The 16,610-nt window shown below is 43.3% G+C and overlaps 1 protein-coding gene and 1 pseudogene across 2 annotated transcripts in view; one reads left to right on the forward strand and one right to left on the reverse strand.

Annotated features, from left to right (window-relative positions):
* LOC306655702 (phosphoribosyl pyrophosphate synthase-associated protein 2-like) overlaps positions 1 to 16,610 on the reverse strand; it is a gene marked incomplete at its 3' end in the record, with an annotated part of 395,253 nt that overhangs the window by 234,439 nt on the left and 144,204 nt on the right. The window lies entirely within an intron of this gene.
* LOC306657595 (translation machinery-associated protein 16-like) lies at positions 1,420 to 10,018 on the forward strand (annotated as a pseudogene). The gene is made up of 4 exons: positions 1,420 to 1,476; positions 4,752 to 4,860; positions 9,349 to 9,754; positions 9,788 to 10,018. The product of its transcript is annotated as a translation machinery-associated protein 16-like (transcript).

Below are 16,610 nucleotides of genomic sequence, written 5' to 3' on the forward strand. Positions count from 1 at the left end.
TGATATTTGTAAGTTAACTGATTTTTTCTCATATGTACATATATATCAAAATTCATATAGTATCTCATAAAATACTTAAATTAATACCAATGTAAAAATAAGTAAATAATTCATAAAGAAAAAATGGTCTAATTCACCAGTAGTGAAGTACTCAAATCATTAATACATTTAGCAGAATTTTGGTAGTTGCCATTTTGTGAACTAAATTAAAACTAATTGAAAGCAACCCAAATATGTCACAGTAATTATTATAATAATTATAATAATAAATCCTATGTAGGGTATGTGGACTTGACATATATGCATGTAAAACTGCAAAAGGGTTGGTATGGTATGATTAGAGGTATTTTTATTTTTTTCTTTGAAATTATCTCCAAGATAAAAGATATTGAGCTTCACATAACAGAAATAGCCTTTCACTGGATTTATTGCATAAATCCATATGGGAAAAAGCTGAAAATACAATAACAGGATTAAGAATTCTCTCCGGAAAAAAAAAAGTGGAATCCTGAAACTCTACTTTCAACAACCACTTTGGAAAACCATTTAACACTTTCTGAGTGAAACACAAACACCAACTACATGATCCAGCATTTTCACACCTGGATGTTTTCCCCAGGGAAATGAAAGCATATCTGCATAGGAGGACTTGTACAAAAAAGATCACAGCAACTTTGTTTTTAGGGACAAAAACTGGAGACACAAATGTCCACCAGCAGATGAATGGAGAACCAATTTGTGCTACAAAGAAGTGACAACACACAAGAAACTAAAAATAATTATGCTGAAGAAATTAGCCCACAAGCAAGCACATACTGAATGGGTACAAGGACAGAATTATCGACCAGGCACATAAACCAGACGAGTGGTTCAAGGGATGGGAGGACAGGAAGTGATTACAAGTGGCCACAGGATCCTTAAGGGGACACAAGCCGGAATTACTTCTATCATTCGGGTGATGGTTTCCAAGGTGTTTATATATATAAATTTTGTTATTTATCCTTTGTATATATTCAGTACATTATATGTTAACTATGCCTCAAACTGCCTAAGAAGAAATTACCTCACATATTCCATACCTATATACCATCCACAGCTCAACCCATTGATTAACATTCTTGTATGTTGCCGCCTGCAGCAACAAGACCGCGAGAAAGAATCGGAGGCGGACTGGGAATAAACAACTTCTTTATTTTTCTTTAGTGGCGCTTCCTTGCTTGCTCTCCCCAAGTAGATGCCTTGGTGCCAACACCAGCTCCACCTTCCAGGATGGTTAAGGCCTCTCTTTGCCTTGTGCAACAAGATACCAGTGACATCTTCCCGGTCCAAGCGCAGGTCTTGCGGGCTGAAGTGCCAGTCTGGCGCAGAGCGGCGCCCTGAGGAGCCGGGCTTTCTGCCAGCTCTGTTGTCTGACGCCTCATGAGCAAGGTTGCTGGGGCAGTCACACAAGCGCACGCGGGCAGCACAGGCCAGCAGGTAGGCATGTCCTATCACGCGTGCGTGCATGGCCTCCTCCCCAAACAGCTGCAAGCTGTCTCTACACTTGTATACTGAAATTTCACATGGAAAAAACTAAAATGAGCAGTCTCAAATAAATAACAAACTTTTAAAAAACAAACCAAAAATAAAAACCTCAAGTGAGACAAGAGAGCGTGCTAACTTCTTAGACCAGGGCTTATCCATCTCTTACAAGGTTTGCTTTAAAAAGAAAATCCATAAGATCTCAGATAACTATCCCCCTTCACATGAAGTGCCAATTTCACTCAGCACCTCAATGGGTATGCAAATATGTGAACACACATGTACACACTCACACACAAACACACAAATACACCTTGTGGGGGGAGAGGTGTGTAGCAGTGAACCTGGACCCTGGGTCCAGTGACAAAGGGAAAAGGAAGAAGATTCTGGAGGCAGCACATTCATGGGAGATGAGCAGCCCATATCCAGGTTCCATATCCCAGATCCATAGAAGGGAAGGAAGAGAGATATCAGGATTTCAGGGCTTGTACACCCCTGAGGAAAACCAGGGTATGCCTGGCCTGGGGTTCTGTGCCCACCAGCACAGGCACCTTACTATAGGAAAAGTTGCCTAGTGTGGAGGGGATTTGGGACAGAAGCCACAGTTTCCTTCCTGACATAAAGTGGAGGTTCCGGTTGGTCACTGCAGGGACCCCTAGACTCACCAACCTCTAGGTCCTGGTGCACACAAATCCTTGGATGATGCTTTCTGCCTCCTGGATGTCCTTCTGAGCCAGACAGAGGCTTGGTGGGTTGGAGGACAAAGAACTGGGGAAGGATACAATGTGGCAGAGCACCGACCCCCTCATTCTTGGAAAAGTCAAGAACTGCCTTGTTGGAGACTCAGAGTCAGATGTGGAAGTGGGACCACATCCTGGCAGTGGCTCTGGTGAAGAAGCCTTGTGAGAGGGGAAAGAGGAGCTTCTGAGGTCCCTCCTAATGCCCCCGGATCCTGTTGTCCCGCTCCTCTATGCCCCTGGCAGCTGGTAAGCTGAGGTCTCGGAGTCACTCAAGCAAAGACTTGAGTGGGATCCAGCCCTGTGTGACCCTGGGCAGTGTGTGCCAGAGGGGAGGATCAACTGCTCAGGAATTCAACGTCAAAACTAGCTGAGGAAGAGGGGAAGTTACAAAGGCAACCAGTGGAGCTGGATAGAGCTCAGAAGGAGAGGGACGAAGGGACAGGTTCTAGGGCCTTCTCAATTATATTATTGACCCACCACTATGTGAAAATGCTACCCCACAAACTTAGAGGATGCAACAACAAACATTCATGGTCTCACAGTTTATATGGACCAGGAGTCTAGAAGGGCTCAGGTGGAGGCTTCTGCCATATCTCCCAAGAGGCCAGGGCTGTGGTCTCAGCTGAGGTTATGACAAGATCAGCTTCTAAGCTGAGTCACATGGTAACTGGCAGGACTCAGGAGGACAGAGGCCTCATTTCTCCTCATCTATTGCCCACTGTGTCCTAAGACTCATGACCTTCTCCTTAGGGTGCCACATGAGATAAGAGAAATTTGCCCCGAACCAGAGATCTAAGGGAGCCAGAGGATGGGGGGACCAAGAGAGGAATAAACTGAGGAGAAAGAGCCCAAAATGGTAGCTACAATTCATAAGCAGATCATGGAAGTGCACGACCAGACTGAGGGTAGCTGAGGTGCAAGCAGGAGGCCCAGTTCAGGCACTTAGCTCTGAATTTAAATGTAATGGGAAGCACTCAGAGGGCTACAGAGCATGAAGCTACCTGAATTAATTTCAACACTCTCATGATGCAGACAAGGAAAGAAGGACAAGAAGGGAGTGACTTTCCAAAGGTCATGAGGTAGGAAATGAAATCTACTTTTAGATATATCCTATGCCATATCCCACACCTTCCTGAATTTTATCTCTAATTTTGTGTATTACATACATGGGACAGCAGTCCACAGTGTTAGCTCACACATGCCTGATGACTTCACTAGGAAGCAGATGCAATGATGAACCCCACTGTGCAGGGGGAGAAAGTCTGAAGACAGGATGCTTTGTCCAGGGACATATGAAAGGTCAGGAAGAGGAGCCGAGTCTAAACTTAGGTGTATCTCCTCAGAGTTAGAACCCCAGCTGCACCCATGCCTGTTGCAGGAATGTGGGGGACAGTGATGGAATTGCTGTGTACACATAGGGAAGTATCATGGTGTAGGAGAGCAGACAGTAACTCAGAGGGACATATGTGGCCTTGTCTGGAAGAGGTGTCAGGAAGGGGACACCCAGGACATGACTTCCCTTCCTTGGTGATAGATGAAAACAAGTTGAAACCCTGTGAACAGGCGCCCACATTCTAGCTACAGGTCACCTCCCCAGCTCATTTGGTGAAACACCTTCCACAAAGATGTTTGGTGCTTTACAGGCCCTAGCGGTCAAAGATTTAGGAGGCTCCACACACAGCCTCAGGATACCCTGTAGGCACAACCTGTGGAAAGGGGTTCTAGCAACAGCCACCTCCCCAGATCACTTGGTGAGACATCTTTGACAAAGAAGGATGTTAGTTACCTCTGAGTTTCTAGTGACCAAGCCTGTGGGACACACACAGCAAAGTAGTCTCTATGTCTGCATCCCCCTACCCCAGGGCCCAGAATCAGGATATTCCTCAGGCACAATGTATGGCAAAGCATGCTAACCTGGTTTAGTTGCTACAAAAGAAACAGCAGGACCCACTTGAATTTGGGAGGTGAGAGGCCTTTACAAAGCACATCAGCTGTCCATGGAAACTGCTACAAGTTCAGAGCATTATGAGTGAAACGAAGCCAGGTACAGTGGACACACCTGTAATCCCAGCAGCTCTGGAGGCTGGGACAGGAGGATCTTGAATTCAAAGCCAAACTCAGCAACAGTGAGGTGCTAAGCAACTCAGATCCTGTCTCAAAAGAAAATAGAAAATTTGGCTGGGGATGTGTCTCAATGGTCAAGTACCCTGAGTTCAATTCCCAGTACCAAAAAAAAAAAAAAAAGTGAAATGAGATATGACAGTACGTCAGCAGTGGGGTGGCTGCCTGTGAGCATGTAGGAAGATCAGACTGGGTACTCAGTGTAGAGCTTCCAGAAGTGTGGGTGGGGCAGGGACAATGAGAAACAGCAATCATTGGCTGGATGCAGTCTGGGAACTCCACCAGGCTGCGTTTTTATGTGGAGCTTTCACAGAGAGAAGGTGGACATTATCTTGTGCCTAGAAGGAACATGAACATTTCCTCTTGCAGTTGCAGGGCCACCGCCAGCACTTTCTGCAGTTCCAGCTGCTGATCCATCACCATGCTGAGCACCAGAGGGAGACCCACTGCCAGAAACCCCTTCACATCAGCTCCAGATGTGAGTTCCTGGAGGCTCCATGGCCAGTGCCAGCTCTTCAGCTCCAACTCCGGCCTGCTATGCTCAGAGCAGCCCAATCCTCCCTTACCATTTCATTTCCTATTTCTTTTACTTGCTTATTTTTATTTGTTTATGATTGGTTTTAAATAAAATTTACTATTTTATTCATTTTGAAACATTTAGTTCCTTGCATTTATTTTCTATTTTCTTTTCTGTCTGGGACCCAGGGTGCTTAACAACTGAGCCACATCCCCACTACTTTTGATTTTTTTTACTTTGAGACAGGGTCTCGCTAAGTTGCTTAGTTCCTCACTAAGTTGCTGAGGTTGACCTTGGGCTTTCAATCCTCGTGCATCAGCCTCCCGTCACTGGGATTAGATGTGAGCTCTGCTCGCCTGGCCCAGTTCAGGGTGTTTTCAATATTTTTCAACTTTCACCACTGTCTGGTTCAGAACATTTTCCTCAGTCAAGTCCCACCCCATTCTCCTCCTCCAAGTCCCCAGCAACCACGCATCAATCTATGCATGTGATTTACCTATTCTGGATTTACCACATCAATGCAGTCAGATTTCTATTTGGCTGCACAGTATTGGAAGGGGCTGGCTAAGTTCAACTTTGGTTAGAAGGGAACACACCAGATAGGTCTAAGTTCTTAAGTGAAAAAGAAAAACTCTCTAGACAATGCCTCCAGAACTTTGGGATGGAAATGTTTATCTAGGACACAAATGTCAGAAACCACAAAGAAAATGACTGACTGCTAATGGCAACACAAAAGCAACAACACAGATAAATACACCACAGATGAGTGTTCCTTAGACCTTCAGGCAGATAAAGGGTTAATACTGTGGGGTTACACAGAACCCTCAGGAGTTAACTTTTTTAAGTGGGACAAAGGAAAACATTCTGTGATTCAAAAGACAATCAATGTAGATGGGCTGTAAGAGGGACAGCTCAACCTGAGTGTCAATATAAATATACACATTACTGAGATGAACAGGTGAACCCCATTGACCAGGCAAGTTTTAGATGCTGAACAGGACTGGGGAGAGTATGGGAGGTGAAGGCCTGTGCGAATTTGCTGGGATAGATAACCAGTGATACTCTGCTCACAGAGAATCACTGGGCACCCCATTTGGATACCACAGGTCAAAGTTCTAAAAGTTGTGGGTGCTTTTACCTAGCACATCCAATGCTCTAATGTCAGTACTGTTTCTTCCAGACGCAGGTGAAATAAGAAGGAACTGGAGATGGCCTCGAGTTCAAGATCCTCCTGTTACAACCCACAAGCAGCTGGGATTACAGGTGTGAACCACCTTGCCTAGGTTTAACAATTTTAAAATACGAGGCTCATTCTGGCAGGACACAATCCTGAGTCATTCCTCCAGAAAATTCACGTGTGGTCAGAGCAACCATGATGAACACCAGAGTAACCCTATCATTGGGCAAAGTTCAAATATTCAGAGAACCCCTCCCAGAAGTTCAGGGGTGGGCAAGTCAGCTTCTTTCTCCTTTCTATCACAGATCTTTGGTCGTGGTTCTTTTTCTTGGGTAACACTGGGGAGAGGGAGTTGGGGATAGTGTCAAGAGGTTTTTGACTCTACTTCTCAGTGCACTTGATCAGCATTATCAGTACATTAAGATGTTACCAACAAGGCTAGGGTCATACCACAGGGTATGGCAGATGTGGCCTCATAAGAGGAGTCAAGGACTCTGCCACCCCAAGTATATGAAAAGAATTCAACATCATTAGCAATCAGGGAAATGAAAATCAAAACTCCTCAGAGATGTCACCTCACAGCAGCCACAATGGCAGGCATCAAGAATACAAACAATAGTAAATTCTGGTGAGGATGTGGAGAAAAACACTTTTTCACTGGTGCTGGGATGGTCAATTAGTACAACCACAGAGGACATCGGCATGGAGACTTCAAAAGACTAGGCATGGAACCAGCTATAGCACTCCTCAGTATATATCCTGAAAAATCAAACTCATGCTACAACAGTGATACACGCATACCCATGTTTACAGCAGCACAATTCACAAGAGCCAAACTATGGAACCAGCCAAGGCTTCAATCACCAGGTGAATAATAAATAAAATGTGGTCTATATACAACATGAGTTTTATTTAGCCACAGACAAAGATCTATGTCATGTCCAGAAAAAAGGATGGACTATGAGGCCCTTATCTTAAGCAAAATAGTACAAACTCAGAAGATCAAGAGTCATATGTTTTGCCTCAAGTAAAGAAGCTTGAGGGGGGAAAAAGGAAAAGAATGGTGGCGAGGGAGTAATCTCATAAAAATCCCAGGGATTGCAGAGCAAGCCAGCAGAGGAGCCAGCCCTCCTGCATGGTGGAGCCAGCCTGCCTGACCCCCACACCGAGGTCGGGCGCCACTGCTGAGCCTTCCTACCTGCCCCCCATACTGCTGAGGGACACTGCACTTGCCTCTGTGCTGACTCTCAGCGCTCCCTCCTAAGGCACCCAGTTTCTTTGTAGGCTGGTGCAGGTATTTTGAATTATTCCTGAGGGCATGGCCATCATCATTGGAAGGGCAGCTCCCTTCCTGAGACACCTACAGAAGACCAGAGGACCTTTGACAGGACCCAGGAGTCAAGAAGAGGAGGTACTGAGAGACTCGGGACCAACTCAGAGCCACTGGGTGAGTCTCTCCCACTGGTCGAGCTGCCCGGATGAGGCAGTAGTCCCGAAACACAGGGAACTTTGTGGAATAGAGTGGCCTAGAGAGACTCCCCTGCTGGGGCCATGAACCCAGTCAACCAGGAGCATTGCAGAGGAGGGCCGCACAGCAAGAGGATTCGACGCAGAATGAGGGTCCAAGGCCCAGGCGGTAGCTCCAATCCCCAGGGAACGTAGCAGAGGAGGGCCACTCAGCGAGGGAGTCACTCGCAGGGCCAGGCTCCCCAGCCCAGGTGGTAGGTCGGGACCCATGGGAACGTCACAGAGGAGGGCTGCCCAGTCCAGGTGGTAGTTGTGGACCGAAGGGAACTTCTCAGAGGAGAGCTGCCCAGGGAAACTTCCCCACTGGGTGAGTCTCCCCACTGGACAAGGCTTTCCCACCAGGGCAGTAGAACCAGAGACATAGGCCCAGATCAGACGTGCCCCAGTCTGCAATCTAGTCCCCCTCTGGCTGACCATCAGTCAACAAGTAGAGGCACCTCTACCCACTGACAGGGAATATACCCCACCAGAAGGTCACCACCCCTAGAGGGGCAGCTTCCTTGTGAAGCACTGCATTATCAAGTTCCTCCAAGGCTTCAGGCTACTGAAGGCTAAGAGGTGAGTTACTGGAAATCTACAAAGACAATATTAGTCAATAGAGGAAATCTACAATATCTCAGTGTTTCACTACTAGAAGGGTAGATACCTGAGCCATATGAGAAAACAAGGGAAGAAAATGTCCCAAACAAACTGAGATGCTACAGCAATAAAATCCAATGAGAGCATGGCAGAAGAAATGTCAGAAAGGGACTTCAGAATGTACATAATTAAAACGATCAGAGAAGCAAACGATGAAAGAGCAAATGCAGGCTTTGGATGATCGCACCACTCAACAGTTAAAAGAGTAAATGTGGGAAGCAAAAGATCATTTCAATAAAGAGTTAGAGATACTGAAAAAAAAAAAAAAAAACAGACAGAAATCCTTGAAATGAAGGAAACAATAAACCAAATTAAGAATGCCACAGAAAGCATAACCAATGGGATAGAACACCTGGAAGACAGAACCTCAGATATTGAAGACAAAACATCTGACCTTGAAAACAAAGTTAACCAAACAGAGAAGATGGTATGAAATCATGAACAGAATCTACGAGAATTTTGGGATATCATGAAAAGGCCAAATTTAAGAATTATTGGGACAGAGGAAGGCTTAGAGAAACAAACCAAAGGAATGAACAACCTATTCAATGAAGTATTACCAGAAAATTTTCCAAATCTGAAGAATGAAATGGAAAACCAAGTACAAGAGGCTTACAGGACTCCAAATATACAAAATTACAATAGGCTCACACCAAGGCACATTATAATGAAAATACCTAACATACAAAATAAAGACAGAATTTTAAAGGCTGCAAGAGAAAAGAATCAAATTACATTCAGGGGGAAATCAATAAGGATATCAACAGATTTTTCAACCCAGACCCTAAAAGCTAGAAGGGCCTGGAACATTTTTCAAGCTCTGAAAGAAAACGGATGCCAACCAAGAATCTTATACCCAGCAAAACTTACCTTCAGATTTGATGATGAAATAAAATCCTTCCATGATAAACAAAAGCTAAAAGAATGTACAAAAAGAAAGCCGGGCCGGTCCGTCCGCCGCGGCTCCCGCCGTACCACGTGTGTTCGGGCTGGAGTGCTGGTGTTCGCTGCTGTGGATTGGGTCGGCGATTGTCGGATCTGGAGTGCGGAGGCTCCCCGCGGCCTCCCGGACGTCACCATGGTGGGCCCCCTCCCACTTTCCTGAGCCCTGTCGCCTAAAGTTCCAAAGGGAAAAAGTACAGTACGGAAAAAAAAGTCATCCATCCATATAGTAGAAAAGCAGCTCAGATTACGAGAGAGGCCCACAAACAGGAAAAAAAAGAAAAGTTGAAGAATGAAAAGGCCTTACGTCTCAATCTTATTGGTGAAAAACTGCAGTGGTTTCAGAATCATCTGGATCCAAAAAAATCGGGATATTCAAAGAAAGATGCTTGTAAATTAGTTGAAAGGTATTTAAATAGATTTAGCAGTGAGCTGGAGCAGATCGAGTTACATAACAGCATCAAAGACAGGCAGGGACGGCGGCACTTCTCCCGGGAAGCAGTTATCAAGCAGACGATGGAGCGTGAGCGACAGCAGTATGAAGGATATGGCCTTGAATCAGGGAGCATAGCTGGTGAAAGGCGGCTTGTGAATTCTGACTAGTTTGCAAAGATCCCAGACATTTTAAATGCAAACAATCTGAAAACTTTTAGGGAATGGGATTTTGATCTGAAGAAATTGCCAAACATTAAAATGAGAAAGCTCTGTGCTAATGATGCAGTTCCTAAGAAGGGCAAGAGGAAAACTATTTTAACTGTAGACAAAAATGTAGACGAATTGGAACTAAAAGGTGAATCAGATGACTCAGATGAAGAAATGACTCCAGTAGCCTGATTGTCTTTACTGGAGTTGAAAATAATTTGAGAGCTTCAAGTCACACTCATTAATTTTGGTAAATAATTATCTAGACATAAGAATTTGCTATTTACTTCATTTTCCTGTATAACGAGGGTCCCATTTGTAGTTTAAAAAAATGTTATGATTTTTATTTAAAAATGAAGGCTTTTCATTTATATTGTTGCTAAAATAGGTATAAGTTGTATTAGTCTGTTTTCAATTGCTATAATAAAATACCCAAGGCTAGGTCGGTTGCTTATTAAGAAAAGACATTTCTTTAGCTCATGATTTTGGAGGGTGAAAGTCCAAAGGAACGACCCTGGCAAGGGCCTCTGGTGATATCACTTCATAGTGAATGACATCACAATCCATGCAGGAGGGTGGTGAGACAGGACACCAGAGAATAGGAAGGCTAGTAATGACTTCTTACTAGGCCCACCTGTTAAAGGTACCACCACCTCTTAACATTGCCACACTAGGCACCAAGCTGCCTGTACATGAGCTCTTGAGGGACAAATACCAGAAGTGATCTTTTAAAGACATTTAATCTGAACTTTGTGCAAAGGAAAAGTAATATGTGTGAAGACAAAATGTGTTTTCAGTTTTTTCCTTATGTGGAAAATATGTAGGAAAAATTTGCATAATCTCCCAAATGGGGTGAATGGACAATAACCTGTTTTCTAAGAGATTCCTGTGGACATTTCTTAAATTGTGATAATAATGAACTTGTATTAAACTGATTTCTCACTTAAAAAAAAAAAAAAAAAAAAAGAAAGCCGGCATTACAGAACATTCTCAGCAAAATATTCCATGAGGAAGAAATGAAAAACAACGATGTAAGTGCTGGCCGTATAGCTCCTCACGTAGAGTGCCTGACTCTCATGCTGGAGACCCAGGTTCGAGTCCCCAGCCCTCTGTGATTGTGCAAATACCAAACAAACAAGTGCACCGAAAAACAACGATGTAAATCAGAAAAGGGAGGAACTACCCTAAAGGAACAGCCAAATAAAGGAGAAATCAAGTCATGTCAAAAAAAACAAAAATGAGCCCAATGACCAGGAATACAAATCATATCTCAATAATAACCCTAATGTTAATGGCCTGAACTCAACAATCAAAAGACATAGATTGGCAGATTGGATTAAAAAGAAAGATCCAACAATTTGCTGCCTGCAAGAGACTCATCTCATAGAAAGAGATACACACAGACTAAAGGTGAAAGGATGGGAAAAAACATACCATGCACATGGACACAGCAAAAAAGCTGAGTATCCATCCTCATATCAGATAATGTGGACTTCAAGCCAAAACTAGTCAGAAGGGATAAAGAAGGACATTTCATACTGCTTATGGGAAGCATAAATCAGCAAGACATAACAATCATGAATATCTATGCCCCAAATAGCAGCTCATCCGTATACATCAAACAAATCCTTCTCAATGCCAGAAATCAAACAGACCACAACACAATAATACTAAGGTGATTTTAACACACCTCTCTTACCACTGAAAAGATCCTCCAAACAAAAACTGAACAAAGAAACCATAGGTCTCAATAACACAATCAACAATTTAGACTTAATGGACATATACAGAATATACCATCCAACAAAGAGCGAATACACTTTCTTCTCAGCAGCACATGGATCCTTCTCTAAAACAGACCACAAGTTATGCCACAAAGCTACTGTTGGCAAATACAAGAAGATAGAGATACTGCTTGTATTCTATCAGATCATAATGGATTGAAATTAGAAATAAATGACAGAGTAAAAAACAAACTACTCCAACACCTGGAGATTAAATAATGCGCTATTATATGATGAATGGATAACAGTTAAGACATCAGGAGGGAAATTAAAAAATTCTTAGAGGTGAATGAGAACAAAAAAACATCATATCAAAATCTCTGCGACACTATGAAAACAGTACTTAGAGGAAAATTTATTTCATGGAGTGCATTCAATAAAAGAAGAAAAAAATCAACAAATAAACAACCTAACACTACAGCTCAAAGCCCTAGAAAAAGAACAACAGAGCAACACCAAAAGTAGTAGAAGACAGGAAATAGTTAAAATCAGAGCTGAAATCAACAAAATTGAAATAAAAGAAACCATCAAAAAAATTGACAAAATAAATAGTTGGTTCTTTGAAAAAAATAAACAAAATTGATAAACCCTTAGCCACACTAACAAAGAAAGGAGAGAGAAAACTCAAATTACTAAAATTCGGAATGAACGAGGAAATATCACAACAGACACGAGTGAAACATAAAACATAATTAGAAGCTATTTTGAAAAATCTATACTCCAACAAAATAGAAAATCACAAAGACATAAACAGGTTTCTAGAGACATATGAATTACCTAAACTGAACCAGGAGGACATACTATTTGGAAATACCACACACCCATGAAAAGGAATGAACTGTTGCCAAATTATTTTGCTATACTGTGTGCTGGTATGAATATGTAACAACAAATTCCATCATTATGTACAACTATAAAGTACAAATTAAATGTGGGAAAAATAAAACAATTATGCAGAACTGTTTTACATTTTCAAACACACAAAAAAAGAGACACTAGCAGATTAACAGCTTCCCCCTGTATCGTTAATGATCAGTCCAGCTCCTTATCACACCAGATGTACCAAATGTCTCCCAGGGCAAGACCACTCAGGTTTGTAAGCTTTCACTGGATCCTGGGTTTTAAAAGCAGAAGTGATCTCAGCCATATGTGGCTTCACTGTTCCAGGCAACAGCAGGGACCCAAGTAAGACACAACAGCATGACTTGCTTTGAGACTCATTCAAAGTGTTAACATAATATTACATATCTCACTGTATAATTCACCCATTCATCCTTTACTTTCAGCTATGAACCATTTTTATTTCAGATTTACATCCAAATTTTTGTACCCTTGTGAGGGACATAAAGGGAAGCTACTTTGCTAGTCTCCACTGCTGTCATCAGAATCCTACTTAAGCAACTGCCTTCCCCCACCCATCCCCTTCCACTCCCATTCATTCAGGGTGGGACTACATGGACTGCAAACCCCATTTTTTCTAAATTGTTTCATAAAAGCAAAAAACAACTTATTAAACCCTTAGAAACTGCATCATGGTTTAAAAATCAAAAGAATATAAATACAATCAGACCATCATGATCTACACATGTAAAAGTCTCCCCTAATAATGACAGAAGCCATCAATTAAGAAAATCATCAGATATATCAACAATCTATTAATCCACTCTTAGTGGAGGGGTGTTGGTTGAGTTTCAGCTCTCGGGCTGCGCGGTGGGGCTGGATTTAGGTGGATTATTCAGTTTGGTTTCTAGCTCTCTGCCAGCACTGCAAGCTTTATGAAATGATGATTAAATGATAATGTAGCTATAATATAAATACAGACAGAGACAGAAATATGCTGAGAGCATCTAACCCAGTTCCAGGGATATTTAAATTCTTAATATGCAATGGCTCTAAAACTGAGAGGAAAGTAGACTAGATAGTTGAACGGGGGCTTGAGCTCCATCTCTGTCACTTGTCATCTAGGCGACATTGGGTAAGTCATTAACTCTCGTTGATCTACAGTTTTCTCATAAAAAAAATGGAGATTAAAGTACCTGCATGCAGGGAAATGTCAGGACTGAATGAGACGCACCTATAAGTGAGAGCTGTTCAAATCCATTCAACCCAACCTCCCTGCCTGGAGCATCCCTTCCTCTGCTTCTGCCAGCATTTGTTCATTCAATGCAAAGACCAACAACTAACCACCTACTGTGTGCCAGAAACCACACCTAGGACTGGAGACAGAGTGTCTGCCTGGTGAAGCTCATACATAGCCTGGGGGAGACCCAGATAATCAGTCAAAGAGATATGGCAAGTGCCTGACAGAAGGTGATGCAGGGGAACAAAGAGACATAAAGGAGGGTGGGATATCCAACAGGGTCTGGGTGGAGGGGGTCACCAAAGGACTTCCCCCAAGGGCTGTGTGCTGGCCTTCATGCAACCCTGGCTCAGCATTCACCCATCCTTCTCTGTCCTCATGGCCATGCTGGACGGCAACTCTACTGCCAGCATCCCTGGTAGTTCTGTAAGATGGATGGTTACAGAGATGATCTGGAGGCTGAAGGAGGCTGTGTTAGATTCCCAGAGCAGTCAGAGCAAAGTGCAGTAGCCTCCCCACCACCACTACCATAGGGAGTGCCTTTCAAGCCCCAAGAAGGCTCCAAACCATAGATAGCACCAAACCCTGTGTGGGGTTTTTTTTCTATACATAACCTACCTATGGTAAAGTTTAATTTATAAAAAAGGCATATTAAGATTATGAGATTAACAATAACAATAAAATAGAACAATTATAATAATAGACTGTACTAGAAGTTATTTAAAACTTACACTGTTTCTGGATTGTTCAGACCATGGTTGGTCTGGTGGGGGTCTTTAACTACACAAATCTATTGTCTCACAATTCTGGAGACTGGGAACCCAAGATCCAAGTGTTGGCAGGGTTGCTCCTTCTGATGGCTGCAGAAGAGAATCTGTCTGCTTCTGGTGAGTTGCTGGTAACCCTTGGCATCCTGGGCTGGTAGAAATGCCACATGATCTCTGACTTTCTGTCCCCATGTCCTTCTCTCCATGTGTGTTTCTGTTCAAATTTCTCCTTTTCGTAAGAACACCCATCACATTGGATTGAGTTGACCAAAATCCACCTCTGTATCAGCAATGACCCTGTTTCCAAATGTTGTCACATTCTAAGACACTGGGGGTTATGACTTCACCATGTGAATTTTGATGAGATGTGAGTCAAGACTTAATAGAAGATCAAGTCTAAACCCTCTTCCCATTACTGCTGGTGGCACAACCCTGGGCAGTGCCAGATGGTTCCAGAATGAGTAGTTAGCTCCTGTTCCCATGTACTCTCCTCACACTCCTAGAAACAGTCTCATGGTACCCTGCCAGAAATTATCAGTATCAGATGGCAAGGGTCACACCCGTGGGGACCCTCCTCAAACATGCAGATTCTAAAACTCTAACCTCTCCCTTCTCCTTCCAGCCCTATGGTATAATTAGCTTCTTTCGGCCCATCAAGGGCAGCCTCTGGAATGGCCTTGTCCCTGGCCATTCCTGGTTCATGTCCATGTATAATTCCCATTCCTGGGGTGGAGGGATGGACTTTCTGACCCACTAAATGGAGAAGCAGAGGTGATGGACTTCTGAGACTTAGTAATGACACTGTGGCCTCGAACATGAATTTTCTCTTGCTCACATGCTCTGATAAAGCTGGTGCCATGTTTTGAACTTCCCCATGGAGATGCCCACCTGGAAGGAATTGAGGGAATCATCCAGGCAATGAAAATGATAAACTAAATTCTCCAGGTCAAGTATCCTACAAGGGACCTCCAAGGACTGCTTGAGTGAGCTTGGAAGCAGATACTACCCAGGTGAGACCCTGGATGAGACTACAGGTCTCAGCTGACCCTCAATGGTTGCTTTGTGAAGCATCCTGAGGCAGAGGATTCAGTGAAGCCATGCCAGCTTCCAGGACCACAGAAAAGATGAGATAATGAATGCTGTTTGGGTTAAGAATCTAGTTTTTGCTTTTGTGTGTGTGTGGCAGGGTGTTATGCAGAAATGTGAGCTAACCCAGAGTAGTTACTATGTGTTACTCAGTGTTCCCACTTTACTCTTTCATTTTTCAGTAGGTATTTAGCTAATTCCCTATATTAAATTGCCATGATTTCTATTTTCCAGATTAGACATTGACTGGCATAAGAGGATATCTAGGCTATGACCTAAGGACAACTAGGGTTTAGCAGAGCACCACAATGCAAAGAGCATTTCCAGAATAGACAATGACATATTCAAAAGTCCAGGCACCCATCATTCATTTAACCTATTTACTGAGTACCTACTCTGTTCCACGCCAAGTACTAGGTGATGCAAATGAAGTCATGCATGAGAGAACCAAGTCCTGGCTTCATGAAGACTGCCTTGGCACACTAAGAACAAGGCATCCATGACACAAGGCTAACATCAAGACATCTGAGACAGCAGACACCCAAGGCTTCTTTGCAAGTGACCAGGCACTGCCCTTGCCTTACTCAGTCTAGGCGTGAGATAAGTAACCACCTCTAAGCTTTGGCTTTTCACTGGCAAAACACAGATAACCTGCTCTCCCCTCACAAAACTGTGGAACTGATCAAATTAGGGTTGGAGGCTTAAAATCAGCTTTCTAGAGAAGACAGAACACTGAAGGCAGGGTAGCTCTACTTTTAACAGCTAGAGCTCCCAACCTAGAATGATCAAGACTTTCATCTGCCCAACAGAGGAGCTGGCTGCAGCCATGATTGGGGTTAACAAGATTCAACAAAGAGCCTGTTGCTTCTGGCCCCAGCCAGCAGGTTGCTGGTCATTGATAAAATAGAGGCTGTAATACAAAAATAAACCTCCTTGTGGTCCCTGTCCCATAAATCAGCAACCACCAAGGACCACTGAATTACTTTTGGAAGAAGGATGACACCAAGCTGGAATGCTGCTTAATAAGGTTTCCTTTTAAATAATTTAGAGCAGAAAGCTGAGTTCGA

This window comes from Sciurus vulgaris (genome assembly GCF_902686455.1).
Source record: "Sciurus vulgaris genome assembly, chromosome: 3".
NCBI lineage: Eukaryota > Metazoa > Chordata > Mammalia > Rodentia > Sciuridae > Sciurus > Sciurus vulgaris.